The 13,776-nt window shown below is 43.7% G+C and overlaps 1 protein-coding gene across 1 annotated transcript in view; it reads left to right on the top strand.

Moving 5' to 3' along the window:
- The window catches only part of RTN4R (reticulon 4 receptor), a 156,983-nt gene that overhangs the window by 1,082 nt on the left and 142,125 nt on the right, over nt 1-13,776 (top strand). The window lies entirely within an intron of this gene.

The following is a 13,776-nucleotide window of genomic DNA, read 5'->3' as shown; positions in this document are numbered from 1 at the left end:
CCCTCCCCCTGGCCAGCCACCCTTCACTCCCCCTGGGCCTTTCCTGTGGAGCGAGGCGGGGTGGGGGGAGAGAAGCCCTTCTTGCCACCGGCAAGCGGCGATCCCTGAGGAAGGCTCGGTGTTTTGGGGGGAGGGGGATTCCTCCTGACATCAGTTCCCCCTTTTTCTCCTGACAGCCGGACTGACATTCAATGGAGGTTTTGGCAAAGCTGGTTCAGCTTTGGGGAAGCAATCCCCCACCCACCCACCCCGACCCCGCAAGAAGAGATTGCGGCGGGGCAAGGAAGGAGCTTCCCTTCCCCATTTCGACAGCAGGGTTGCCCCCTCCCCAATCTCCCCTGCAGAGGAGGACCCAAGAGCCTGGCCTGGGAAACCCCAAAGAGTTGGCCGAAGTTTCTAGTCCCTTTTTTCCCCCAAAGGGCAATTTGACGTTCCCAGCTGGGGTCACGGGGAAAAAAGCGAAAGTGCTTTACGATTAGAGGAGAGCGAGCTATTTTTCCCCTTTCCCTGTTGAAGGATCGGCTTGCTCGGTCGCACCTTGTATTATGAATTGCGGCGGTGGGGATTGACCTCTAGGATCTCCCTGTGGTTAGAGGCTTTCTTGACATCAAAGCGGCCGGCGGAGGTTTGTGTGCTTGTGTGTCTTCCAGCCGTTTGGAGCGCAGCTTTTACGCATTCGAAAAGAGGGGTGGCTTGGGGGTGGGTGGGGGGGATTTGATGGCCCCGAAAAGTGGGGTGGAGTTTGGGGAGGAAAAGGTGGAGGCGTCCAGAGGCGACCCAGGTGGATCTTCCACCGTCTCCTCCTCCTCCTCCTCCTTCACGCTGTTACTTTTCTCAGCTTCGTGTAAAATATGCCCTATTAGCCAATGGTGCTCAACTGGATTAATGGCGGGGGAGGGGGCGGGGAGAAGAGATTTCATGGAAAGTGAACGCAGATTGTGTCGGCTGGAAATTGCTTTCGTTCCACTTTTATTTTTATTTTATTTTTATTTTATTTTTTTAATGGCGCCCTGGGTGAAATCAGCTGCGAAGGCTGCTGCGGGGGTCTTGGAGGAGAGCCGCTGGGGGGGGGGGAAGTGGGGGGAAGGCAGCCAGAGCTCTTCCAAGTGTGGGGGGGGGGATTTAGTGAGCATCCTTGGGTCGGGGAGCCCTTGCTGGGCCAGGTGGACAGGCTGGGTGGCTGATGGGGGGGGGTCCTTTTGGGGTGGTGGGTGGTGGTGGAGGGGAAACTGAAAGTGCCATTCCAAGGGTACCACCTAGTGGTAATTTTTTCAGGGAACCAGGAAGTGGGGGGATATGTACAACAGTCCTCCAGACAGAGAATTTTCCTAAGACTGGCGGGGGGGGGGGGGTTGAATGAGATCCCCACCTGGATTTATAGTCCCCCCCCCCAACACACACACACATCCTATTAGGTTGGGGAGATTCTGTGTATCTTAATGGGTATCATTGGCTGTTTCTCTCACTCTCCCACAGGCTGCTTTACAGGGAGAATATGAGACATTCTCTCTCTCCCTCCCCCTCCCTTCTCTCTCACACATTCCCTCTCTCTCTTCCTCCCTCACTCCCTTTCCCTCCTTCCCCCATCTCTCATTCTCTCACACAGTCTCTATCATTCTCTCTCTGTCACTCTCTCTCTCTCTCTCACACACACACACAATCTTTCACACACATTTTCTCTTTCACACATTTTCTCTCTCACACACACACATTCTCTTTCTCATTCCCTCTCCCTCCCCTTCTCTCACTCTCACACATTCTCTCTCTCATTCTCATTCTATCTCTCCCTCCCCCCCTCTCTCCCTCCCTCCCACCCTTTCTCTCCCTCCTTCTCTTTCTCTCATTTTCTCTCACATTCTCTCTCTCTCTCTCTCACACACACACACACATATATTTTCTCTCTCACACACATTCTCTCCCTCTCTCTCCCTCTCTCTCTGACACACACATTCTCTTCCCCCCCTCTCTCCTCCCTCCCTCTCCAGCGTGGTTGATGGTTATGGATATGACTTCAATGCAGCAGTGAAACCAAACACCTCCTCGTTTGCTTGCAGGGGAAATATCTCAGGGTGCCTTCAAACACTTGAGATAGATTTTGCCTCTTTCAGGAGGCGGTTTCCCGGCTAAATTAACTGGTCAATTAATGGGAAATCTTTAGGACTATGTGAGAAACAAAATCTAATTAAACGAGAGCAGGGAGAATATTGGGCCCCAAAGGCTTAGAATCCTGGGATCGCTTGATTCATTCTTTCTGGCTGCTGATGATTTGCTTGCCTTAAAGCCCTCAGAAAAAGTTCTCTTGGGAACAGAAAATTGTGTGGCTGTGTATTCTGCCACCCTCTGTTAGCTGGTGAAAGGACCAGAGGCCTGCCAAAGATTGTGTGTTGCATCTCATGGGGGAGAGTGTCAAAGACATCAGGTCCACCCTCCCTCCCTCCGTCGCTTCCTGTTCCTTTTCTTTCCTTCCTTCTATCATTCCTTCTTTCCTTTCTTCCTCTCTCTCTCCATCCTTCCCTCCCTTCCTTCCTCCCTCCCTCCTGTCCTTTTTCTTCCTTTCTTTCTATCCTTCCTTCCTCTCTCCCTCCCTCCCTTCCTTCTTCCCTCCTCCCTGTCCTTTTTCTTTCTTTCTTTCTTCTCTCCCTTCCTTGGTTCCTCCTTCCCTCCCTCTCTCCCTTCTTTCCCTCCTCCCTGTCCCTCTTCTTTCTTTCTTTCTTTCTTTCTTTCTTTCCTTCCTTCCCTCCTTCCTTCCTTCCTTCCTTCCTCCCTTCCTCCCTTCTACCCTCCCTGACCCTTTGCTTCCCTCCCTCTAAAAACACTCACCTGGGACAGAAGCAAGGGAAAATATCTGGGCATCCCTTTATCTATCCAAAAGAAATATAAGGCTCCCGTGTGTGTCTATGAATGTGAGAGTACGAAATTCGCTATAAACTACCCAGACAATCATTTCAGCAAAGGAATGTATTAATCTCCATAATATATATTAAAAAACAACAGCATGCGGGGCCACAGAAAGTTGCTCAATGTTATTATTATAATAGAAATGTCTAATCAGTCTTTAAAACCCGCACAAAGGAGGGGGAGGAGAATCCGTAGAAGGGATAATCCAATTGTTGTGCAGGTTTCTAGGGCATGATGAAAAATCCCTAGGCAGAACACGAGATCTTCCAGCCAGGAGATGCAGAGCTTAGACCAGGTGCTCACGCACCCACCTCCCAGTCCCGTTACCTGACCAGGTGTGCAGAAGAGCCTCCATTGGCTGATCCCAGTGAGCTTTGAAGCCGGAGGAACACCGTGCTGGGTGGGAGGTGGGCTGGAGAAATGGCAGAGGGGAGTCAAAAACCAAAAGGCATCACCCCTGCCTCTTTTTAGACACCACATCTGAAAAAAAAGGGCAGCAGCTTTGATTTCACAGTGGGCTCCAACAATGTTTCTGCCTCTGCTCCAGAGGCTGCTAATATGAAAGCGGAGAAGGCAGTGAAGAATCTCAGTTTTCATTTCACAGTGACAAATGGTGCACCAAGAACTAAGATCTACTAGATCAAGGGTGTCAAACTCAGGGCCCTGCGAGCTGGATCTGGCCCACGGAGTGCTTAGAACTGGCCCACGGGGCCACCCTGGAAACAGCGAAGGACTCTGCCAGTGAAAACAGAGCTCAAGGGGGTGGCACATGTTTTCGTTGGCAGAGGGCTATCAAAAGAAACTGAAGGCAAAACAAAAGGAGAAAAAAATTCCCCTTTTGCATTTGAGCATGCAAGAAGGGACAGGAAAAGAAGAAGGGGAAGAGGAAAGAGAAAATAAAAGAAGGGAAGATAGGAAGAGAGCAAGGAAGGAAAAAGAAGGAAAGAGGGGGAGGAAGAAGAAAGGAGAAGGAAGAGAGAAGGAAAAAGAAGGAAAGGGAGGGAGGGCAGAAGGAAGGAAGGAAGGAGATTATAATGGGAGTGAGGGAGAGTCTGAAGGAAAACCTGCCTTAGCAGCCACCACAGGTGCCCCTCCTGACATGAGTGAGGTCAAGCTGGCCATGCCTACCCCAGCCCCCCAAGCTCAAACACAACCCTGATGTGGCCCTCAACGAAATTGAGTTTGACCCCCCTATATTAGAGGGCTTCTCAAAACTTTAGCAACTTTAAGTAAAGTGTGGATTTCAACTCCTAGAATTCCCCAGGCAGCATGAATTCTCTGGGAGTTGAAGTTCATACATCTTAAATTTGTTATCTGTTGATGAACGCAGGTTTAGTCCTTACAGTAGGAGAGAATATTTATGGGTGAACAATATTTTTCTTTTAGAAATTAAAAAAGAACTGAATTTGTCTATTAGCCACGCGTAATCGCACATACTCCCCCCCCTTGATTGAATAACCTATTCTACAGTCTTGTGCATTAGTAAAAAAACATAAGAATGGATTATTCTTCAATAAGCAAAATTACATCAGCTTAATTTAACAGGCCACAGGATCTTATTTTCCTGGTATAAATTGAGTGCCCTTTTCTTTTATGCTGTGTAATTGCCATCAAGTGCAGAGAGCTTTAAAAGAATCCTTTCTCCATTCCTGTTTCAGATGAGAAAGGTAAAAGTTAAATTGGCCACTGTGTCCTTTATGTGTGGTTCCTGGGGAGAGGGGGGATTTCTTGCAAGGAGGAGGGAAACAGAAGGCTGCCTTTCCCATGTGCCCCCACAGCTTTTACTTCTCAAAGTATCAATCAATCAATCAGAATAGAGCTGGAAGGGACCTTGGAGGTCTTCTTGTCCAACCCCCTCCCTGCTCAAGCAGGAGACCGTATACCATTTTAGACAAATAGTGGTCCAGTTTCTTTTAAAAAACAACCTCCAGTGTTGAATTTCCTCAGATTACCAGTGGGGAAAAATGCAGACTACAGAAAGCATTTGCACCACTCAGCTGACCCTGAGGACACAGACAAACCTCCAAGTGGCCTCAACAACTCTCTAAAAGGATGCAAATGACCAGCTGTCTGAAAGGAGTATAAATCCTTCCATTCCCCTCCATCCAATCAAAGCTGAAGAAGCTTTTTGGATGAGAAGCAAAAAGTCTTCAAAAGAAAACAAAAAACAAAAAACAAAAAAGTCCAGTTGCCTCCTGAAAAAACACTTTTGGGACAACCATGACTTGGAGGACGGAGAATCTCTACAGACCTCCAGTGGTGAAGCACCCAGAAGTTCTGGAGGCAAGCCATTCCACTGAATAATGGAGTTGGAAGAGACCTTGGGGGTCTTCTAGTCCAACCCCCTGCTCAAGCAGGAGACCCTATACCAGAGGTGGAACCAAGAAGGTTCTGACAGGTTCTGGAGAACCGGTAGTGGGGCTGCCCTTGAAGAGTGTTCGAAGACTTCAGTTAGTCCAGAATGCAGCCACGCGAGCGATTGTGGGTGCACCCAGTTACACCCACGTTACACCTATCCTCCGTGAGCTGCACTGGCTACCCATTAGTCTCCGGACCCGCTTCAAGGTGCTGGTCATTACCTATAAAGCCCTACATGGCATTGGACCTGGGTACCTGAGAGACCACCTCCTGCCGATTACCTCCCATAGACCGATTAGATCTCACAGGTTAGGTCTCCTCCGGATTCCATCTGCCAGCCAATGTCGGCTGGCGACTCCCCGGGGGAGAGCCTTCTCTGTTGCAGCTCCAGCCCTCTGGAATGACCTCCCCGTGGAGATCCGGACCCTTACTACCCTCCCGGCCTTCCGCAAAGCCACCAAGTCCTGGCTGCTCCAGCAGGCCGGGGGGCTTGTGAAACATCCAGCCCCACGGAAACTGTGAATGTTGCGTTTTTTTAAGTGTTGTCTTTGTCTAGTTATCTCCCCCTCCCTTGTCTATTGTGAGCCGCCCGGAGTCCTTCGGGAGCGGGGGGCATACAAGACAAATAAACTAAATAAACTAGTGGAAATTTTGAGTAGTTAGGAGAACCAGCAAATGTCACCTCTGAATGGAGATTTTACAGTAGCCTTTCCGTGCCATGCCCACCAAGCCACGTCCACAGAACCAATAGTAAAAAAATGGTTTTTACCACTGCCCTACATCATTTCAGACAGGTGGCTGTCCAATCTCTTCTAAAAAACCTCTGGTGATGGAGCACCCTCAGCTTCTGACAGCATTAATTGTTCTCACTTTCGGGAAGTTTCTCCTTAATTCCAGGTTCTCGCACAACCTCACATCTGGCCAAAGAGCTTCCAAGAGGCAGATGTGAAAGCAGTTAACCAGATGTGGAGCCTTTGCCGACTTTTTGTAATAATATAACTAATAGAGGCCCACCCTAAAAACATGGAGATTAAACGTTATCTCGGTGCCTCTTTTTCCAGAACTGCCCTACAACTTTGAGTCTTTTTACTGAAATTCTAACCAGTTTGGATCCTGCTTTTTTTCAGATTTAGTCCAGGACTAAAGAATGCCGCTTGCTATGTATATTTTGGGTTCCATTTTTGGGTTCTTACTGGATACAAGATAAGTTTAAAGAGGGTTGCCTACAATTGTGATTAGAGTGGGACAATTTGTCAGACTAAGGAGGTGAAGATTGTTTCAAGTTGTACACTCATTTGTCTTACAACTTTTAAGGATGTACCATAATTGAAAATAATGCATTGCTCTGCCTAGCTATGTTTGCCCTTTGGATATCTCAGCAAGTCTGAACTTTGCTTTTGGTTTGTTGGATAAATCACAATTGACTGGATTCACATATCGCCCAAAGCCGTGCTGTGTGGGTTTTTTTTTTGTTAGATTGTTGTGCAAACCCAGTTTGGTGACTAAATCAACATTTTTGTTATAAGTTGCAAATAAATGACTCAATTTTTTTTAAGTCCCATTTTTATTATTTGTAGAAGCAACTTAAGGTGGTGAACTCTGTCAGGGTTCCGATGGATGCCCTAATTAAATCATGAGCCTCAAGCTTCAAAAGAAATCTAGTTATTTATTAGGAGCAACATGCACAGCTCTGACCCCTCGTAATTTATGGCCCAGTTATGACCCTGTTCCCCCCTCCCCCCATGATTCATGATTTATGAATGTGTCATAAATCACATTCTCCAATGGAGCATTTTCCACCTGTTTCCTATCCACCTGTTGAAGGTTACCTGGGAGACAGCCTTGATAAAGATATGCATGGAATGTGCTTTTGGTTGTAGCTGCCATGCTGCTCCGTCAGTCCCCCCACATCTTGCCTATGGCAACTCAAGACCAGGCCAGGGATTCTTTGCGAGTTGACACATATGTAATACAGGTAGTCCTAGACGTATGACCATAATTTAGCCCAGAATTTTGGTTGTTCAGTGAGAAACTTGTTAACTGAGTTTTGCCCCATTTTAAGATTTTTCTGGCCACATTTGTTAAGTGAATCACAGGAGTTGTTAAATTAGTAACATGGTTGTTAAGTGAATCTGGCTTCCCCGTGGACTTTGCTTTTCAGGAGGTCATAAAAGGGGGATCATGTGACCCTTGGACACAGCAGTGGTCATAAATATGAACCAATCATCAAGTGTCCGAATGCAAATTATGTGACCATGGGGATGCTGTAGTGGTCGTAAGTACAAAAAATGGTCATAAGTCACTTTTTCCAGTGCCATTGTAACTTCGAATCATCACTAAATGAACTGTTGTAAGTCAAGGACTACACGTACTCTTTCCCCCTCTTACCTCCTGAACACAACAACCTTGTGAGGTTCAGTGGGCTGACTAGTGACTGACCCAAAGACACCCAGCTGCTTTCATGCCTAAGGCAGATGGATAACTTCAGAGTAAATCCACTCATTCTTCCATCACACCTGGGCTGAAATTATTAGAATAAATCTTTTAAATGCAGGCATTGTACACAAAATAGATGGGCCCTTTCACATGAGTTCAAACTGCCATAGTTTACCCTGGAAATTACAGAATAAATTAGAATTCTTTATTGGCCAAGTGTGATGGGACACACAAGGAATTTGTCTCTGGTGCGTAAACTCTCTCAGTGGAGGTACAAGCAACAAGTGACCAATCCTGATCATAATCATAAAATACAGTAATCATAAATTACAAGATACAACCTTCAGTTATCGTCATAGGATACTAAATAAGTAATCAACATGAATCATAATAGGATACTAAATAAAAGCAATCAACATAAATCATGGGTTGCAAACAACAAAGTTATAGTCATAAGAAGCTAAGGAAACAGGTAATAGGAAAGATGAGAAGGATAGGATAATAGAAGGATAATGATGACAATGATGATGACAACAACAGCAACAACATTACAAACTAATGCCATGAAAGCGAAGAAATACGTCCTACCAGTATCCAAAAAGCCATGGGAACATAAAGTGGAAAAAGTTACCAAGAATGAGACGGTGAAGATCCTGTGGGACTTTCGAATACCGATGGATCATCATTTGGAACACAACATACCAAATATCACAGTTGCCAAGGGCCGAAGTGTATAGTTTAGTGATATCGCTGTACCAAAAGAAAAAGAACTGGAAAAAATTATGAAATAATGCAACCTGGCCATCGAAGCTACCCGGCTATGGATGAAACATGTAAGAGTGATACCCATTGTCATCAGGGCACTTGGTACCATGTCCAAGAATTTTGCAAAACACATCAAGAAATTGCAGCTTCCTGCAATAACACCAGCAGAACTGCAAAAACCTGCGCTACTCAGAACATCGTATATTTTAAGAAAATACTTGGTTGATACCTAGGATGCTGGCAGCAACCTGTATCAACAATTAGTACCAGTCAATGGTATTTGTGACACATGTTTAAATGTTCAGTTGGCTGCACTTCATGTTTAATGAATAAAATAAATAACAATAATAATAGATTAATAAATTATTATTATTAATAATAATTAATGGAGTTTTGCAAGAGGCAACTGTGATGCCAACTTATCTTACCAGCTAGTGGTCTTTAAATCCTTGGAGTCGACTTGCTCACCATTGAGCACAGAAAATGAAATGTCCTCCTTCCAAAATGTTTCCAAGAGATTGATATTTTTGACACCCAGATTCGGCTACCTCCTCAACTCCTCAAAGGTTGGGGCTTTTACTTAGCCTTATCTGTGCATTTAATTTTGGAATCTGAGTTTTGACAGCTTTTGATAGCCCCTGAGCAAATAATATTTATTATTTGGGAGGACTTGATGGATAGCATATTATGGAGAAGTGAACTAAAATCAGTCTTTAGACTTATCAGTTCATTTCTTTCATTGTGATTTGAAGGTTATGGGTTAATTCTGTAACCAAAGCAATTGTTCAATGTTCCCTAAATCAATCCATCTAGAGATTTATTCGTGGCATAACGTTTAGCCATAGAAAGCGTGCAGAAAAGAGCAACAAAGATGATAAGAGGACCGAGATAAAGTAGAATGAGCTGGGAAGGGACCTTGGAGGTCTTCAAGATGCAACGGTCATAAGTGTGAAAAATAGCCATAAGTCACTTTTTTCAAGGTGGTTGTAAACTTTGAATTAAGCGAACTGTGGTAAGTTGAGGATACCTGTATTAAGGGGAGACGGCAGTGAGGAGCACAGCAGTGGTGCGAAATGCACTACTTCCCATGTGTTTAACTTCCTTAATTTCCTAAAGTTTGGAAAGTGGTTTGCCATGCAGTACCGAATAGCAAAGGGAAACACAATGTCTTAGAATTTGGCTCCAGCATGCAGTTTCTTGGCTTCCTATTCTAATGACTGTTCTGGATATGAAGATTTACCTTTTTTGTACCATGAGGGTCCCATTTGCTCAAGGACCTGTTGTGGCCTATTGAATGCTGGCCAATCCAGCAGCTGATTCAGAGGAGAAGGAGGTGTGGGAATTAGGGTCAGCATCAAGGCAACCTGGGAGGTCCGAAGGGGAAGAGGGAATGGAGCTGGCAGAGAGAAAGAGAGAGACTGAGGCAGAGCCTGGGCTGTCCATCACCCCTCGGATGGAGAGTCAACAGCCTGCAGGTCTGGAGGTGGCTGATGAGGAAGAGGAGGAACAGTTGCGTCCAGGGCCTGATGCACAGATGCGCAGAAGGCAGAGGAGAGGAGAGCAGTGGAAATCTATGGGCCAGTCCTTGGGTTAGAAGAGCCACCCCACCCTAGTTCTGGGGATTAAAGGCAGGGGGCAGAGATGAATAGATGTGGCACACAACTATTCATCTCCTGGATGGATGGACTGGTTAGCATGCAGTGAGAGAGAAACTTTTTGCCAGGGTTGCTGGGATTCCTAATAAAGGAATCTTTGAGTTAACTTCAGAAGGTTGGTTGTGTTTGGGGAGCTGGGTCAGAACAAGACCCATCCATAAGGTGGAGCTGAGGATCAAAGGTTGTATGGCTGGAGCCTTGTTTGAAGATCATGTGCTAAGAGAATGGGAACACCTGCTGTATACAGTAAGGCAGGTGGAAATGGAAGACGTAGATTTGTAAAATCAATTCAGCAAATATTAATGCTATGGAAGAGACCTACATTTTCTCTGTACCATTTTTTTTTCATTCTCTTTGACAGCAGAGAATTTGCTTTTAATAAGACTTGAGTGGGAGAGGAGGGTTTTCAGAGAATTTCTCAAGCACAGCTTTCACTAGGGTGAGGCCAAGGATTCTTCTATTTCTCATTGCAGCAGGTGGCTATGCGCAAGAATATTCTCAGCTAAGCATTAGTACCTGCCTGGAGTTAGATAACAATCAACAAAGTTCAAGGGAGGTTGTGACTTGAGTTCACTTGTGGCTATGTAAGGATCCTAGGCTGATTGCTCTTTTAATCTCAACCCCAGTTTCTGACAGTCCTTCTCCTACATTAATTAAGTCTATAATGCAAAGTTGTCCAAGTTGTTTGAATGCTTCCATTCTTGCTTGGAATACCTGAGATTCCCAATGGAAAGGTATGGAGTCATGCTGTTAATTGTCTCCTACTACAGCTGCTCAGGGGTGGGTTGCTATTGGCATTCCTGCTGGTTTGGCGTGCAAAAAATGCTCTGCACACATGCGCATTTGCACCTAAAAATGGTCTGGTCATGTGCACCTTAGAATAGGAAAAAGATTACATTTTTGCAATGAATATTGTTCTGCGCATGCAGAAATGGAAATCAAGATGGCGCCAACGACAATAAAATCAGTTCAGGGGCGTGGCAGGCCAAGTTACTACCTACTTGACCGAACCAGTCTGAACCGGTAGGAATCCCACCTCTGCAGCCACTCCTCTTTTAGCAGATACCTTGTTTAGTGACCGTTTATAAATAAAATGGTCATTAAAAGCACATTTTACAATTAGTAGTAATCACATGTTATGTTCTTGATAAATGTACGTCCTGGGATAGTGTGAGGTACTTCCAACTCCCTTCAATAGGGATAAAATTGTAAGGATGCACTTATTTTAGTTTAAGCAAAGACAAATACAAGACTAAAACATTACATATAATGATAGATATAAATCAAACAGTAAAAAAATAAAAATGCATAATATCATGATTTCTTAGTCTAAATAAAACAAGTAACCCATAAATGAATCATACTTACAACTCCAGGAATACACATAATATCCAATATATAAAAACATAAAATGACGTAGAATCAAAAGTATATCTTTTAAATTGCAACAATAAACAGTTTTTCTATAATCAGAACATATCTAGTCATCAAATCCGAAAGTCAAAACTTCCTTTTTATCTTTATCAAGCGAAAAATCCAAAAGTAGCATCCTTGTTGAAAAAAAAAGCAGTCAAATTGTGATCTTAATCAAAGCAGTCAAATTTCCCGTTTCAACCAGTTCCATTAACTCCACAATCCATTCTTCCATTGTGAGAATTCACACATCCTTCCACCTTTGTGCATATAGGATACCTTGCAGAACTTGTCATATATAAGAAATCCCATATTTTCTTCCAATCAGTCAGAGCTGGAAGGAATTTTGGAGGTCTTCTAATCCAAACCCCTGCTGAAGCAGGAGACCCTATCCAGCCTATTCTTAAAAATCTTCAGTGATGAAACACCCACAACTTCTGAAGGCAAACGCAAACTGTTCCACTGGTTAATTGTCCTCACTGTTAGGAAGTTTCTCCTTAATTCCAGGCTGCTTCTCTCCTTGAATAGTTTCCATCCATTGTTTCTTATCCTGGCCTCTGGTGCCTTGGTGAATAATTTGACCTCTTCTTTGGGACCTCCTCAAATACTGGAATTCTGCTATCATGTCCCACCTAATTCTTCTTTTATTTAGATTAGGCAGACCCAAATCCTGCAGCCATTCTTCATATGTGTTAGTCTCCAGGCCTTTGATCATCTTAGTTGCTCTTCTCTGAGCTTTTTCCAAAATCTCAACATCTTTTTTGTAGTATGGTGACTGAAACTGGATGCAGTATTCCATGTGGCTTTATAAAGTGGTACAAATACTTCATGTGATTTTAATTCTGTGCTTCTGTTTATATAACCAAGAACTGTATATTCGCTTTTTTCCAGTCTGTTTATCCATCAAACCAAAAATAAACAATTCTGATTTCTAATGTGCATCAGTTTTAAGAAGGTTCTGGAGCCGCAAATCTCTTTTGCTTAGCAGTTTTATAAGTGTACTATAAACAATAAAAGATACTGTCATATTGATTTCATTTCCAGTATATATATTTTTGACAATTTTTCAGGTATTAAAACCAATTATACATCATTTTATAATTTTTTAGAATCATAATTTAATGTAAATTTCAATCCATTTGTCCACATTTTCCCATTTGTCAAGGATAATATTATATTGATGTTTTGCCCATTTAATCTTTCAATCTTTAACATACTGTATATTCACCCTTTCCATTCATCACAAATAATTTGTAAACCATAGCAATGAGATGTTCATCATTGTATTCATTGGCAAGCAACAGGGAGAAAGCAGAACTATTTAACTCATGTTTTGCATCTCTCTTTACACAAAGGGATAAAACAGTCCAACCTATCAAAAACAGTACCACAAAAATCAGATTAGGAACACAAGTTGAAATAGGGAAGAAAATGGTAAGTGAGCATCTGTCTACCCCAGACGAGTTCAAATTACCAGGACTGGATAGATTACACCCCAGGGTTCTAAAGGAACTGGCAGACAAGATCTCAGAACCACTGAACTATATCTTTCAGAGATCCCGGAACTACCAGAGGACTGGAAAAGAGCTGATGTGGTTCCCATCTTCAAAAAAGGGTAAAAAACAGATCAAGGAAACTACAGACCTATCAGCCTGACCTCAATACCAGGAAAGATTCTGGAAAAGATAATCAAGCAATGAATTAGCAAACACCTGGAAGCAAACAAAGTAATAGCCAAAAGCCAACATGGGTTTGTCAAAAAAAGATCATGCCAGACTAATCTTATTGCATTCTTTGATAATATGACAAAGTGGACCAGAGGAATGCCGTCAATATAGTTTACTTGGACTTCAGTAAGGCATTTGATAAGGTAGACCATAACCTACTACTAGATAAAGTAGAAGAATGTGGGTTAGACAGCATCCTCACCAGATGGATTCGTAACTGGCTGACCAACCGCACTCAACATGTAGTCCTCAATGGAACTGCATCTTCATGGAGGGAAGTATGCAGTGGAGTACCCCAAGGCTCTGTTTTAGGCCCAATACCCTTCAACATCTTCATCAATGATTTGGATGAGGGAATAAATGGGGAACTCATCAAATTTGTAGATGACACCAAGCTGGCAGGAATAGCCAACACTCCAGAAGATAGGCTGAAGATACAGAAGGATCTTGACAAACTTGAACATTGGGCACTATCTAATAAAATGAAATTCAATGGTGAAAAAAGTAAGGTTCTACATTTAGGC

The sequence above is a fragment of the Thamnophis elegans genome, chromosome 13, assembly GCF_009769535.1.
Source record: "Thamnophis elegans isolate rThaEle1 chromosome 13, rThaEle1.pri, whole genome shotgun sequence".
In the NCBI taxonomy this organism is placed as follows: domain Eukaryota; kingdom Metazoa; phylum Chordata; class Lepidosauria; order Squamata; family Colubridae; genus Thamnophis; species Thamnophis elegans.
Note: the sequence above shows the minus strand (reverse complement) of the source record. Positions and strands in the feature narration are given on the sequence as shown.